Here is a 16,748-nt window from a genome sequence, read left to right as displayed (position 1 = left end):
GAGGCTGAGGCAGTAGGATCGCTTGAGCTGAGGAGTTCCAGACCAGCCTGGACTCAAGACCCCATCTCTACAAAAAAAAAAAAAAACACAAACAAAGTAGCCAGGTGTGGTGGTACATGCCTATGGTCCCAGGTACTCAGGAGGCTGAGGTGGGAAGATCTAAAGCCTGGGAGGTCAAGGCTGCAGCAAGCCATGATGGCGCCACTGCATTCCAGCCTGGGCAAGAGCGAGACCCTGTCTCCAAAAAAAAAAAAAAAAAAAAAAAAGTCTCTTAAGTATTTCGAGCTAAAAATGACATGATGCTTTTAAAATGATTTTTAAATTATCTCAGATTTCTTTAAAAATTGCTTTTCAAGTGTAGGTTATAATCAAATGAACATTAAAGTGTAAAAATTACATATTCTCAATTGTCTAGAGAAAAATCCCTAAAATTAAGAAATCAGAATATATAACATTTTAAATAAAAGGGCCTTTAGACTACAGAAAAAATTAAATACTGATAAAGAAGATGGAATTATTAAATTTAAAGCAATAGAGGGGGATAAATCACTATAAAATTATGCAATCCTAATGTAGTTTGGAGGTTTGAGGTCACAGAATTAAAAACGTATTTACTAAAAATAAAACACTTTAAGGGTCAAGAAACCAGTCTATTGAGGTTTTGAGTTCAGAATGCCAGGACTAAACATTCATATGCATATTGACAAATCACTACTATCTGGAAGTCTTAAGAGTAAATAAACTGGTTTTGCTTATCCTAATTTTCTATGTATCGAAATAAGTTATTTCAGTTTGAAGACTGTTCAAAATAGAGCAGTCCTATTTTCTTAGAAGTGTGTGCAGGTGCACCATTCACAATTTACCTTTTTGAAGAATTACAGTCCTCATCATAAGCACCAATTACTGGGCTATACTAAAACACAAACAGCAAAGCTCTTCAGGATTATTGAGAAATTTGGTGGAGAGTTGGGGGTACATTTTTGGTCCTAAAACCAACAACCCCAGGTTGCTGAATGCCTCCCATTTCTTTGTTTTCTAGCAGTCAATGGTCACTTCTGAGCGAAGGCCAACCTGCCTGATTATAGTAGCATCTCCTTCTTCTAGTCAGCACTGACATGTGACCACCATTTTACAAACTATAAACTAAAGGCCAACAGACCAAAAGATAATACAAGAGGCTCTGCTGTATGACCTTAGGAGCACAAAATATGTGACAACGGATGCCTCGATCATCAGAGATTTTTGTTTACTTCTTTCTTCTGGTGTTAAAATTACTGTTAAAAGTTACTGTGCTTAGGAAGGAAGTACTTAAACATCTTCAGAAAGCCTGAACCTGCGTTAACTTGTTGGTATGGACTGGGTCTGCATCAGCTGTCCAATTGGGTAGACAGTACTACCCAGCAGAAGTAACGATACCTTTAAGAACAACGTAAGTAGCAGAAATAAAGAGTAAAAAACAGTATCAGATTCTCCGTTGTCATTTGACTTTTATACTGGAAAGTTTCTTAATTCATTGGGCAATTCACTATTTTGAACACTTGATGCGTACTCTTTTAGACCAAGAAGATAATGATATCTTGACAGCTTGATTTTCAATCCCTAAATTGAAAGCCTTTCTCTATTTACATTAGAATTCTGTTTCTAGATTTCATTATTTAAGGCAAGGATGGTCAAAGTAAGACCCACAGGCCAAATCCAACTCACCACTTGCTTTTGTAAATAAAGTTTTATTGGAACACAGGTAACAAACTGTGTTTATATAATGTCAATAATACTTCTGCACTGCAACAACAGAGTTGAGCAGATGCTATAGAGACCATATGGCCTGCAAAGCCTAAAATATTACTATCTGGCATTTTGCAGAAAAAAACTTTGCTGATCCCTGTAATGTATAAGAATTACCTGGTATCAACTGGATAAGTGCCCAGTGGCTAAGTTATCCCAAGCCCTGCCTCTGCAAACCACAGTCCTGCAGTGTCAACCTAAGTTCTTTAAGCCATTAAGTTAAAATCTTGAAATAGCAAAATATCTCAGAAGTGATTTAAGTGGGTACTTTCATTGCTAGGAGCTTAGTACCTGATAGGAAACTTTTTGTGGAGTAATTCTGAAGTTATCCCTAAACATTGTTACTCTGAAATTATCTTGTTCATTCCCTCAGTTCTGCTTTCTCTATCTCATCACATACTTGAAAGCTGTTAGACTTTCCCCTGAGTCTTTTTCCGCCAATTCCTTCAACCATAATTCAGGCAAGATAGTTTACCATCTCATTTTTGCCATTACTGGATATGCCCTTTTGCTAATATTCATCTCAAAATGTGGCAATGAAAATCTTGTACAATATTCTGGAGTCAGTATTTCCAAGGCAGAGTACAGAAAACTATTACTTGACTACGGATTACCAGTCTCTATAAATAAAGCCTAAGACGTTTTCTGGCTTAATTACTTTAAAATATGCAAAAAGTATATTTTATATATTTCAGTTCAGGTTTCAATTTCAAAAGTGTATTATGTTTAAAATACTTACGTTTTTAGGCCAGGCATGGTGGCTCATGCCTGTAATCCCAGCACTTTGGGAGGCCGAGGCGGGTGGATCACCTGAGGTCAAGAGTTTGAGACCAGCCTGGCCAACATGGTGAAACCCTGTCTCTACTAAAAATACAAAAATTAGCTGGGCACAGTGGTGGGTGCCTGTAATCCTAGTTACTTGGGAGGCTGAGGCAAGAGAATTGTTTGAACCTGGGAGGCGGAGGTTGCAGTGAGCCAAGACTGCGCCATTGCACTCTAGCCTGGGCAACAAGAGCGAAACTCCATGTCAAAACAAAACAAAACAAAAAAACCTACCAAATACTTATGTTTTTAAAACATCGATATTGTATCTGCATTAAAAAGTCATTAAAAATAAGAAAGAAAGTTATTTTGAAGCATACCTCAGCACAATGGCACAACTGGCAGCCCAATCAATGCAAACAGCCACAATTTGCTAAAATAAGCAGCTTCTATTTTCTAGTTATTTATGTTCCACAAATATAGAAGCTGTTTAAATGTTTGCTGAATGACCAATAGTTTGTAAAACAAGTTTTACCCATACTTTTAGATATATGTTGACAAAATGTTTTCCACTCTCATTCTTAGATAGAGCCAACAGGAAAAAAATAGTTTTGTGGCTAACTCAGTTACATCTCTTTATTTGCTCATGTTAGGGGTCAGGAAACTATACCCCAAAGTATGATGCTTTGACATGATGAGTTCTTTGAACTAAAAAAGTAGCAACAGAACCAAGGTCTGACATTCCCGTGTACCTCTGTCTCTCCATCCTCTTCTCTCCTAAAGTGAAGAAAGGGCTTTCTCTGAAGTTTCCCTTATCAAGAGGGAAGTTTCTCCAGAAGGAATGTAATTATGAATCCCATCTCTGGAATCTACATTAACTCCTATCACAGAAGAGGAGACTAGAGGTCTGCACACCCAAGACACCAGGCCCATACAGACTTTTCACCTAGTCTTCTGAGGGCTACTACCTGAGAGACTTTATCCACACAGCAAGACAATTTTTGTTTACAGTGCAGTTCTTCCCCTCACCCTCCAGGAGCCTTAAGCCATATTTGTTTCTGTAGCTAAAAGTACTATTTAAGCTTCAGCTCTCTGGCCCTTATCTGAGTCTCATACTTTGTAGGACCCCTATGCATATGCATACGATACATTTACATACCTTTTCTCCTGTTAATCTGTCTACTGTCAAGTTTATTTCTCAGACCCAAATACTGAGCCTCCAGAGGAGAGAGAGAGATGGTTCCTTCACCCCCCTACAACTCATTAACTAGGAGGGAAAAAAAAAAAAGCTTTTCTGATTTTTAAATTACCAAATGAATCTTTAGGCTGATTTGGAACAGAACAAAACTTCCCTCTTCATTTGCTACAGAAACAACATGATTCAAATCTGGGTTAATAATTCGATGGTCTTATTACTGCAGTTGAAACTTACTTTAAATATTTCTAGAGTCAGTTACTCCCTTTTTAAATGTTACCACAGCCTTTTATATGTATTTCTATAACCATACCTCAACATACTCATTAAAATTATCTATAGTTATGTTTGACCTCCTATTAGGCTACGAACTTTTTCAGGATAGGGTCTTTTATGTGGTGGGTTGTGGGGGGGGGTGTCACTACAATCCTAGAGCATAGAAGAGCAGGTAGAAAAACTAAATTGTTGAAATTACTACAGTGAAAATGTAACAAGCGCCTAAACAAAGAGAGACAGCAATAGAAATAGTAAGAAATGGATGGTTAAAGAAAAATCAAAAGCACTCAGAGACTCAAATTTGGATTTGAGGGATAAGAAGCATAATTTTAAACAAATTTCACTATAGTGGAGATGCATGGGAAGCAAGTATCCTTCAGTACAATTTTCTGGACCCCAGTTAGGGCCTCTAAAATTCTCTTCCTCTAAGAGTCACTGAGCTGTTTCTGGAGTGAGTCCAAAGGGACAGCTGTAATATATACTAGCTCTGGAAGGATGCATATTATCCATTTCTTTCAAAGTGCTGTCCTTCACCGACCTTTAAAAGCTGGCCATGAGAAAACAGATTTAACTCACACTTTTAGAGTGACCAAAAGACCTTTACAACTTCAGGGTGGAAAATCAAGTTCTCATCACTAGTATGCAAAAAATTTAAATTCCTTTAGTGAGGAACTGCAATTCATTTTCACTATTAAATTCATATTTATAGTGCTAAGAAACATGTTATAAAAATACATTTCAGAGACTTAATGAATTATGTAAGACAAGGGTTTCCTAATATGAGGCCCATGAATGGATTTAGAGAGGATCTGTGCTAACACATTTTTTTTTTAATGACAAATAATTAAGGCTTCGGTGAGTAATATTTATAGCAACGTAGACTTCTGATTATCAGTAAATGTGACCAAGGTGGGTTAAAAGAATCCAGGTTGAATGGCAAAATCAAATGGTAAAGAACCATTAATGAAGTACAGATTAATACTTGGTTCTTAGATTATTAAAGCATGAATTTTAAATTTCGTATTTTATAAAAAGAAACCATACCAGATTCTGAAACGTGTAGTCACTAATTTTCTCAATTTGATTTTTATTTTTTGATTTTTCCTTTTTTTTTGAGATGGAGTCTTGCTCTGTCACCCAGGCTGGAGTGCAATGGCATGATCTCAGCTCACTGCAACCTGTTTACTGGGTTAGAGCAATTCTCCTGCCTCAGCCTCCCAAGCAGCTGGGACTACAAGTGTGTGCCCATGCCCAGCTAAATTTTTTGTATTTTTAGTAGAGACAGGGTTTTGTCATGTTGGCCAGGCTGGTCTCGAACTCCTGACCTCAAGTGATCCGCCTATCTCATTCTCCCAAAGTGCTGGGATTACAGGTGTGAGCCACTGTGCCCGGCATACTTGAATTTTAAAAATTCAAATTTTAGTGTGCACAAGGACAAATTAAAGTTTCTTAAAATATAAGCTCAAAATGTGACTAAACATTAATAAAGGTGAAGGGAAGATACGATTATGAGAAAAGGCAAATGTACTTAATGTGGAAAATGATATATATTTCATATTATACCATTTAATAGGATACAAATGATTCCACAGTGATAGAGAGTTTTCTACTAAATATTTCTTTTCTTATTTAATTATTTTATTTCTTTCTTTCCTGGGAAGAAGGGAGTCAAGGCAGATTATCACAGCTTCACATAAAAGCAGCAGCAGGTAGTCAGAAGTAAACCGTCATCCTCAGTTCCAATGACCCTAAATCAGGTAACACTGAAAATTCTGTTTACGTTTTCACATCAAGAAGACTGTATTTGGTAAATGATGATTTCAAAATACAGAACTAAAAGAATGACTACTATTCCAAATGGAAAAAAATATATTAACATTTGCCTTTGGTTTTCTAGTAGTACAATACTTGGTCTCCAATTCTTTTATTCCTTTTTATTAACCAGCCCACCTTGTGACCAATGGCATGCACTGGTAAGACAGGTGGACAGAATTAGGGGTGTCTCCTGGCCAAAGAAAAGGACAAAAGCTAATCAAACCACAAAGAGAGCCTAACTAGTGACTTGAGCTTGTACACATCTTTTGCAACACCTGTAGCAAATGAATAACCAAGGAACCTGGAAACATTTTGGAAATCTCCAGATTTTTTTCAGCTATGGTATTATTTAATATACAGTAGCAAAGAGAACAATGTATATTAACAAATCTAATCCTAAGCAGAAATGGTCCAACCAGTATTTCATTTTAGTTGAGATCAGTGCACCATCATCCTCAATTCCACTGACCCTAGAGAGAACTTCCAATTCTCAAGTCTTCCTTGTAGGCTCATTTGAAGGTAGTTTCCTTATTTGCAAAAGGTGAGTAAGAACAGCTACTATCACAAAGTAATGTTATAATAATTAAATGAGGGTCGGGCATGGTGGCTCATGCCTATAAACCCAGCACTTTGGGAGGCTGAGGTGGGCGGATCACAAGGTCAGGAGATCGAGATCATCTTGGCCAACATGGTGAAACCCCGTCTCTACTAAAAATACAAAAAATTAGCTGGGCATGGTGGTGGGTGCCGGTAGTCCCAGCTACTCCGGAGGCTGAGGCAGGACAATCGCTTGAACCCGGGAGATGGAGGTTGCAGTGAGCCGAGATCGCGCCACTGCACTCCACCCTAGGCGACAGAACAAGGCTCCATCCCAAAGAAAAACAAAGAGTTTAATGAGATAGTATACGTAAAGTCCTCAGCATAGTGCTTGGAACACAGAAATTCAATAAAGGATCCCTGTCTCTTATCTACTGGATCAATGTTATCTAAATGCATGTGTCCAGAAAGGGAAACAGAACTTTACTGTTTTAGGCTTGTTGTAAAGAGATGGTAGATATTATCTAGTTAGAATTCCTACACTTAGTAAAACACTATTTGGTTCACTGAAGCAACACTTAAAGGAAATTTGGTATCATATAGAAGGTAATTTTTTAAATTAGAGAAAAAAAAACCACTTCCCTTATAAAATGACTATAAAGTAGCATCTTTTACATAAAGAGAGAAACAATTCTAAGGTATTTAAGTTTGGCAGCTGTATATCCATTTCAGGACCAACTGTATATACTGAAGACAGTGAAAATAGAAGTCTATACACCTGATTGCCTCAATGAAAATTTAACCAATGAGATCAATGAAGAGATCAACCTAGCAAGGAATTGTGGTCTAATATAAAGGAAATGCAAAATACGGAAGGATTCTTGAAATGTTACTGCAATTTCCTGCTAAGCAAACGTTTCAGCTCCTGTGGAACTCAAAGAGAAAAGGTCCTGATGGTTTAACCTTTTACAACAAGTTTATAACCAAACCTATATTGATGATCCCTATATAGGGCTCATTTTTCTTTGTAATTCCCCTTTACAATGACTCACATCCCACATACTTCAGGAAGAAAATCCCTCTATGACTTGGAACTTCAAAGATGATGCTAACCACACACTGTTCCATTCTTGATTGATGGATTCATTTAAAAAAAAAAACTATAAAAGGGCTCTATTTTTCAACTTAAAGTCAATGTTAAAACCACCTCTTCTCCCTTTTTCTTCCAAAAGCCCAGGGCTTCACCAAAAGTAACTTCACTCTTTGTTGCCATAATGCAGCTAACACCATTCCGGACTTGGCTGACATATAAAATAGCTGTTTCCTGGCTGCTTGTGATCTAAAGAAAATGAAACAAAAGGGTACATTATCCAGGGCCCAGCTTGTTGAGTTCATTAAGAGTTTAAGAATATCTAGATTAACATCTTAATTAAATTAAGAACATCTATGTCATATTGTGAAATATATATTTGGTATCTGTCCTCTCTCCTGGCACACAACTCCTAAATTCCTTGGAATCTCCAAAGTGTTAAGTGTCTTTCTGTATGCTAATAAGTTGACTGGTGGCTGGCAGCCCCTAGGTTGCTTCAGGATGAGGGTTGGTTACCAGAAAAACCAAGGCAAGATTAAAGAATTGGGGCTTTTAGTCCCACCCCTACCTCCACCCCTCCCCTCCTCACCACCTCCTCAGAGGAGAGAGGGGCTGAAGGTTAAGCAGATCACCAATGGCCAATTATTTAATCAAACATGCTACTTAATGAAGTTTCCATAAAAATCCAAAAAGGACTGAGTTCGAGGACCTTCTGGATAGCTGAACAAGTGGAGGTTCCTGGAAGGTGGCGTGCCCACAGAGGGCACGGAAGCTCCACACCCCTTCCCATAAGCCCTGCCCTATGCATCTTCTTCATCTGTATCCTTTGTGATATTCTTTATAATCAACTGAAGAATGTATTTCCCTGAGTTCTATGAGCTGCTCTAGCAAATTAATCAAACCCAAGGAGGGGGTCATGGGAACCCTGATTTATAGCTAGTCAGTCAGAAGCACAAGTAAAACCTGAGGCTTATGACTGTCTAAATGGATGGCAGTCTTGTGACTGAGCCCTCAACCTATGGGATCTGATGCTATCTCCAGGCAGATAGTATCAGAACTGAATTGAATTACAGGATACTCAACTGCTGTCTATTGAAGAATCTGCGGCAGAATCAACTGACTGGTTGTTGGTGGGGAGAAATCCCCATATACTTCTTGGCAACCAGTGGTCACAGAAGTCTCCTGTGTTGATTGTTGTGGTGTGAGAGCAGAGGAAAAATGGTTTATTTCTATACAATCTAGAAAAGGATAATATGAGCAATATGTCTTTCAAATCACTTGACCTGATCCTTTTAAAGATCTGTAAGAAGCTGAAGGCAAGATGTTTCTTTAAATCATCAGGGATTAGAACTTCTCCCCCTGAAGTTTATCAAATGGCTTCTCCTCTTTTGTTTTTATGTTTCTTTCTAGTATAGCTCAATGACTTAATAAGCCTTTCTGTGGCTCTGAATACCTCAACAGCTTTCTTTCAAGTCTTTCCATTACTATGGGTGAGAGTGGAAAACAGTTGCCACACGCTGTTCCCCCAGTGTTTCTTCATCAAAAATCAATGGCTATCTTATTTCCTTATATCATGGGGTGAGGACATAATTTAGTCACCACAGGGACTTGTATTCAAGTACTATCCCAGAAAGTGATACTCTTTAGTATTTAGATAAATTAAAACTTGCCTGCATCTCACTGATTAGCCCTATTGTCTTGAGAATGAAGAAGAGATGAGTCTTTCATACCAAACTTTTACAGTGCTGCCATCATAAAGTGAAACTTGGGTTAGCTACAGGTTTCTTGGTTCTATCTTCCTTAAACATAACAGTCGGTATCCACAGAGGTGAAAGAATCCCCACCAAAATGCCTACACAGAAGATTTTCAGTCTAGGCTGGTCCAATAAATAGAGCTATCAACGTTGGGGACACCAGCAGATACAATATATTCACCTAATTGCATCCACATATGTTTCACAGAAGGTCTTTTTTGCTCTGGACTATTACTTTCATTTTTGACCAATTCAACATTCCAAACTTAACAGATTTATCTGTACTGTCTGTCAGAAGGCCAAAGTGATCTGGAGGGGAGAGAACCAGGGACTAATGATAAAGCTTCATCATGGTCTACTGTCTTCTGTAGAGTTCTCTATTTCCTGAGACCAAGTGTCATAAAATTGTAGCTATGGTGTCTGTGACTATGATTACATACTCCCAGGCACAAATAATAAGCAAAGCAGATATTAATATATCACTGTCCTAACTGGCTGTTGCAAGGACAATATTTTCAAAATCAAATGACACGGTCTGGACTGTGCTGCTGTGATTGTGGTGGTGATAACTGCCAATACTGACGGGCTAAGGAGGAGGTGTAAATGGACTCCACCAATTTGCTTTGCAGCAGGAAAACAGCCTGCTGGTACGTGAATCCAGATTAAAAATATGGAGCACTTCTTGAATGTGTGTATCAATTTTGCACAGGGAGGGGCAATGCTCGTCTTGTTGTCCTTCTAATTTTAGTAGTATGTGCTGTGAAAATAGGCACTAGCCAATAATCTTCTACCAAAAATACTAGAAGGACCTTGCTTTTAGTTTCATTCCTGCCAAGACACAGGCCCTAATGGCTTCCATTACATAATTATGTATCAGTTAACACAGTGTCATAAAATATATTTTAGTTCACAAAGTATTTAATACACAACAAGGATTAGACACTGGAAAAAGTCTGGCTCTAGATGTACTGAGTATCCTTGTTTGCCATATAAATACTTAGGTCCCTGACATTTTTGTCTAGTTATTTATCTATCCTTGCTATTATCTTTTTGTCCACATCACAACCTCAGCCTATGTCCTTGAACTGATTTCCTTTCTTAGGAGCTACTATTGTAATCTCTTATTCTTTCGTCTAATACCATATTTATATATTACTGGTATTCTCACCAATAGAAATAAAGCACAGAATGTATAGTGCACTGAAATTTTATTGCACTTAAGGTGATCACTTAATGTCTATTCTTAACTTGCTCATTTCAAATGCCAAATTTATTGGTCAAAACAACTTTTTCCTGGCTCTACATAAATTAATCAGATAAACCCATAAACAGCTTCTTACAAAAATAATACATTTTCTTCCAACTATACTCTAATGAATTTAAGATATTGTATTTTTTTAAGTGAATACACCCCAAGTCCATCTGGGATGTTACGACATTGGATGATATACAGTAGATGATATACATGATATACAGTAGAAATTTGATTTAAATAACAATGCTTTTTCAATGATAAAGACCAAACAATAACTTTATATTCTGATGTAATTGCTTGCCATATGCCCCATTTTCTGGCAATAACAAAATATTCTAGTATTACGTTAGTAATAATGAAAATGTCCATTGCAAGCAATTATTGACCAACTTTAATAGTGATTTATCATCCTTCAGTATTTGATCTCTGGCAAAAGGGCTATTTCACAACAGGAAAGCTTGAAGTAATGCAAAATAACTTTGGCAAGCAAAGAAACTCAGATCTCCCAGAAGTGCAGTGAGAGCTTAATTTCAGCACAAGCGTCCCCTAGCTAAAATGTGAAGAGAAGTTCTATGAATGAAAGCAACAACAATGTGAAGTCATGTAAGCACAGATTTTTTAAAAATCCATCTTTTAGATAACACAATACAGCCAAGATACTTCAGAATCCATTCAACAGTGGAAAAGAAATATTAGTAAGTGGTCTTTATTTTCCCTTTCAAACATTTACTGTTTGTTTATACTTATGTACAGTTCAATGTACCAAGTATCTTGGAAATTATAATTACTATACCTTAAAAAGCAAGCAAGGAGAACAACAAACTGAAATGGGTATAACTGTGTAAAAGCAGCAACATACATGATCAGTGAGTAGAATATTATCTTTTTTTTTTTTTTTTTTTTGAGACAGGGTCTCTCTCAGGAGTACAGTGTTATGATCATGGCTCACTACAGCCTCAACCCCCTCCCCACCCCAGCCCCAGACTCAAGCAATTCTCCTGCCTCAGCTTCACGAGTAGGTGGGAGCTAGGACTACCTGTGTGTGCTATCATGCCCAACTAATTTTTTTTTTTTTTTTTTTAAATGCAGAGATGGGGTCTCGCCATGTTGCCCGGGCTGATCTTGAACTCCTGGGCTCTAATGATCCTTCTGCCTCTGACTTTCAAAGTGCTGGGATTAGAGGCGTGAGCCACAGCACCCAGCCAATACTGCCACTCTTATTCACTGATGCTCTGTATGACATTAGTTAACCATCCAAGGCATACAGTTAAACAATAAATTACTTACAATGATTTAATAAATTAAAATGCTTCTTTTATAAAATTTATCAACTGACAAAAACTTTTAAACTGGCTATTTAACATAAGTCATTAATGCTTTTTCAATGATAAAAAGCTTTTTTTTGGACACAAAATTGGACATTTTGTATATGTGTCCAATAATTATAATTAGAGATAAATATGTGATGGAGTATCCTGACACGGTAAAAATTCAGAGTGAGAGCATCTAGTACTATGGTATATAAAGAAGACATTCAAACCTCTATTTCTTAAATTACAAGACTTTAAAAGTTAAAATAAAACTAGAATATAACCTTTCAACTTCATCATCTAGCTGATATGCTCTATTTGATAGCTGCTTTATGGTCTATGTGACTATAATTTAGTAGACTTAAACTAATTTTGAGGAACATAAGAAAAAAAGGCAGAGAAAATATGTTCAATTATCTCCACTGTCAATATGGGAAGTTAGAAATTTAACTTCTGACACAAACCCCTCAAAATAACAAAGTATTAAAAAAATAACATTATGGGTCCTATTTCTATTGCATAATTCACAGAATTATAACAATTAGCTAATTTGTTTAAAAAATCTACCTTCCCATCTAGAATCAGCTAATTAAGATGTGCTTGGCTTCTTTGTTACAACTGGGTTGATAATACTAGTGTTCTTGCCCCTCACTAGTCTACTCACAATAGTATCATCAGCACTAAGATCCAAATAACAGTGCCGTATTTATGACTGCATTTTAGTTTCCACAAAAGCAAAATTCTGAGAACAGCATGAGTCATTATCCCTAGGGTAAAAAAAAATAATAATAATGTTTCTTTGGTCAGAATATGAAACTTATTGCTGATACCAGTAATTTAGTCTAGAAATTCCTTTTCTGAATAAAAGGAACAGAATGTTTCTCTATTCACATACTCCAAAACTAACAGAACTGTCCATCTGTCTGCTTTTACTACTCTCCATATCTGGTGTGTGGTGACAGAGAAACAACCTTTAATCTAGCTATTTTCAGTACTGCTCTTTTGTTCTTCTGTTCTCTCAGTTTGTCTTTTTGCCAGGACAAAACACACAAATACACACACATATAGAGACACACACACAATCTCTGACCTTTCTCTTCCTAGTAGGGCATTTATGACAAAATCATGCAATAATACACAGAGAACATTCTAAACATGGATATGTATATCCATGTTAAATGTTAAAAAGTTCTCAGGTTCACATTTTATATTTCATCTTAAAACATCTTCATAATTAAAAAGTAAAAGTTACAAAGGTAAAGAAATACTGATGTTATTATTTAATTAAAGTGTGTTCCCCCAAATTTCCTTAATAGAATGTTGAAATGATCTCTGTTGTTTTTATGGCCTCCTTTAATGGTTTCATTTGTTGATACCTCTTACTCTGCTCATTATTCAAATGTGGAATGCATTCTTCATGACATCACCACTTTCTCAATCTCCAAGGTTAAAACCTTTGGTGCTTTCAACTCCTCTCTTGCATGACATCACTTCCACCCCTTAAATCACCCTCAAATTCATCACTTTTTTTTTTCAATCTTCTCTATCACTACTAGACCCTAAAAGAGTTCTCATATGCAGGACTGATCTCTAATTCACAAGCATTCATTAAGCAATTACCATCTATAAGACACTAGCAGCTGAAGCAAAGGGATGGGTGATGAAAAGGAAACGGGGAGAAAAACATTCATACAAGTATATAAATGAAGTTGAAAGACCTTATTATCTAACAATTACAAGGCAGAATGTGCTAATTTTAGGAGAAAGCGAGCCTGTGTGTCCGTTTAGGGGAGGCTTAATGAATGAAAAAGATTTCTGACAGGTACAGAATGAGAGAGTGCAACAGGTTAAGTGGACAGTATGAACTAAGGCAAGAGACCCTGAAAGCACAAAGCAACCAATTTTTCCCCTACCCACTTAATTATCCACAGTGTCACTAGAATTGGCTATCTAAAACATATATCTAATTACACCATTACTCAATTAAGACAATATTGTGAATCTCTAGTAACTATACAATACAGCCCTGACTCAAAGCCTCAACCATTACAACTGTGCTCTGTCCTTATTTTTCCCCACACTCCAAGCTCTAATCTTACTAGATCAATCTTTACCCTTTACAATTTTTTTTTGCCTTTGTAAATATGGTCCACGATCTTTTACCTCATATTCACATTTATTGCCATTTTAATCATACTCATCCTTTAAATTCAGCCCAAGTATCTTCTGTAAAGTCCCTTCACAGTCTTATTAAACTTGGCTTATCATTCCAGATAAACTTTTGAATATTTTGCTAAATTCAAAAACAAAAATCAAGGCAAAACTTCTTGGTATTTTGAGAACAGGGAGAACTGACATCTTTACAAGATGTTTTTCCTATCCAAGTATGCATTTTCACTTACCTATTTTTCAATGTTTCTCAGTAATTTTTCAAATTGAACTATAATTAACATACAATGAACTCTGCACATCTTAAGCATTAAGTTTGATGACTTTTGACAACTTTTTACACCCATGTAACCACTGCACAAAACAAGACATATAATATACATTTCTATTATCCTAGAACATTCTGTCATGCTCTTTTCCAATTACTTTATCTCTCTGCCCCCAGGCAATCACATTTTGGTTTCTGAAATTATAGATTAGTTTTGCTGATTCTTAACTTTACATAAATTGAATCTCAGTGTATAGTTTTGTATTTGGCTTCTTTTGGTTAACATACTGTCAGGTACAGAATGAGAAGAGCACACCAGGTTGGGATTCATCTATGTTTCAATGTATTAGCGGTTAGTTCTTTTTAGGTAGTATTCCAAAACATACTACAGCTTGTTTATACAATTTCCAGTTGTTGAACATGTGGGCTGTTTCCAGCATTGGCTTTAAAAATTCCTACATCAATTTTTGTTATACTTAGCAAAATGTTAGGTTGTAAACTTGCAGAAAAGAGTTTATTCTTAAACGCTTATCCTTTAAAAAGCCTGTTTGCAAGGCTGGTTTGGTGTCTGGGAACTTGGATCTTGGATTTTGGGAGGATTCCTACCCTGATTTCCATCTGATAAGACTAGCTCCATGTGTCTAAAGTGTTTATGATAACAATATGCTTTCTGCTTAATACCTGCTTTCCTTTGGGAGTCTGGAATTTGGGTGTGCACTGAGCAGAGGGTATGATCAGACACTGGTAAAAGTCCTGAGCACTCAGTCTCTAGCAAACTTCCCTGGCTGATTAGATTTCACAAGTATTGTCACAACTCTTTGCTGGGGAAATTAAGTGTGTCTTGTGAGACTCTATGGAAGAGGACTGTTGGAAGTCTGTACCTGGTCTCCCCTGGATTTTGCTCCATTCACCTTTTCCCTTTGCTAACTCTGTGTTTTCACTGTAATAAGTGATAGAGCCATGAGGACGACATCATGCTGGGTTATGTGAGTTGTCCTAGCAAACCATGAAACCTAGGGATAATTCTGGGAACCTCCTGACATATAAGGTAAATGTTATGTTTAACTTTATAAGAAATAGTTCTTATATTCCCACCAGTAATAAGTTAGAGTTCCAGTTGGTCTATATCATAACTATTCAGTAGTATCAGTCACTTTTATTTCAGCTATTCTAGTGGGGTTACCTCATGATGGTTTGAATTTGTAGTGGTATCTTACCATGGTTTTAATTTGCATTTACTGATGACTAACAATGATGGTGGAAATCTTTTCGTGTGCTTATTGGCCATTTGTGTATCTTCCGTGAAAGGTCTGCTCGAGTCTTTTGCCCGTTTTTATATTAAGTAGTTCCTAATTTTTAAAATGTTAATTTCTGAGGATTTTTTTTTTTATTTTTAGAGACAAGGTCTCACTTTGTCACCCAGGATGGAGTGCAGTGGCGTGATCATAGCTTACTACAGCCTCAACTTCCTGAATAGCTAGGACTATAGGCACATGCCTCCATGCCCAGCTAACTTAAAAAAAAAAACTTATTTTTTTGGTAATGACAGAGTCTTGTCTCACTATGTTACCAGGCTGGTCTTGAATTCCTAGCTTTAAGTGATCCTCCCACCTTGGCCTCCCAGAGCACTGGGATTACAGGTGTGAACCACCACACCTGGCCTTCAGAGGTTCTTTATATATTCTGATACACATCCTCAATCTCTTGTAAATGCTGGGAATTTTTTTTTTTTTTTTTTTTTTTTAACTCATTCTGTGGCATGTCTATTCATTTTCTTAATGCTGTCTTTTGATGAGGAAAAACTATGAATAAGACTTATTTATCAAATTTTCTTTTGAGATTAGTGCTGTCTTGTCCAACAAATCCTTGCTCAGTTTTAAAAGATTTCTTCATATAAGCTCTGCTATGGTTTAAGTTTATTTCTAGATAAGTGATCTTTTTGTTAATTTTCTGAATAGGTTTTTCTCTTCCACTATATTTTATAATTAGTTATTGTTCAGATAAAGAAAAACTATAGGCCGGGCGTGGTGGCTCATGCCTGTAATCCCAGCACTCTGGGAAGCTGAGGCTGGCAGATCACCTGAGATCAGGAGTTCGACACTAGCCTGGCCAACATGGTGAAACCCCGTCTCTACTAAAAATACAAAAATCAGCTGGCAGTGGTGGCAGGTGCCTGTAATCCCAGCTACTCAGGAGGCTGAGGCAGGAGAATCACTTGAAACGAGGAGGCGGAGGTTGCAGTGAGTGGAGACTGGGTCACTGCACTCCAGCCTGGGCGACACAGTGAGACTCCATCTCAAAAAAAAACAAACAAAAAAAGAAACTATAGTTTATATATTAATGCTATAATACCAAGACGCCACACAGAAAAAGATGGGTAAATCTCACTAAATAAAAGTCAAAGATTCTGGTCTAGCAATAGTACCATAAACCAAAATGAAAGACCACTGGCAAACTGGGAAAGCACCTGCAACACACATATGACAAAGGGCTAATTTCTGTAATTTACAAATAGTTTAGTCAAGTCAATAA

Source organism: Macaca mulatta, chromosome 2 (assembly GCF_049350105.2).
Source record: "Macaca mulatta isolate MMU2019108-1 chromosome 2, T2T-MMU8v2.0, whole genome shotgun sequence".
NCBI classification, from domain to species: Eukaryota; Metazoa; Chordata; class Mammalia; order Primates; family Cercopithecidae; genus Macaca; species Macaca mulatta.
The sequence above is the reverse complement of the archived record's forward strand: the minus strand, read 5'-3'. Positions refer to the sequence as shown.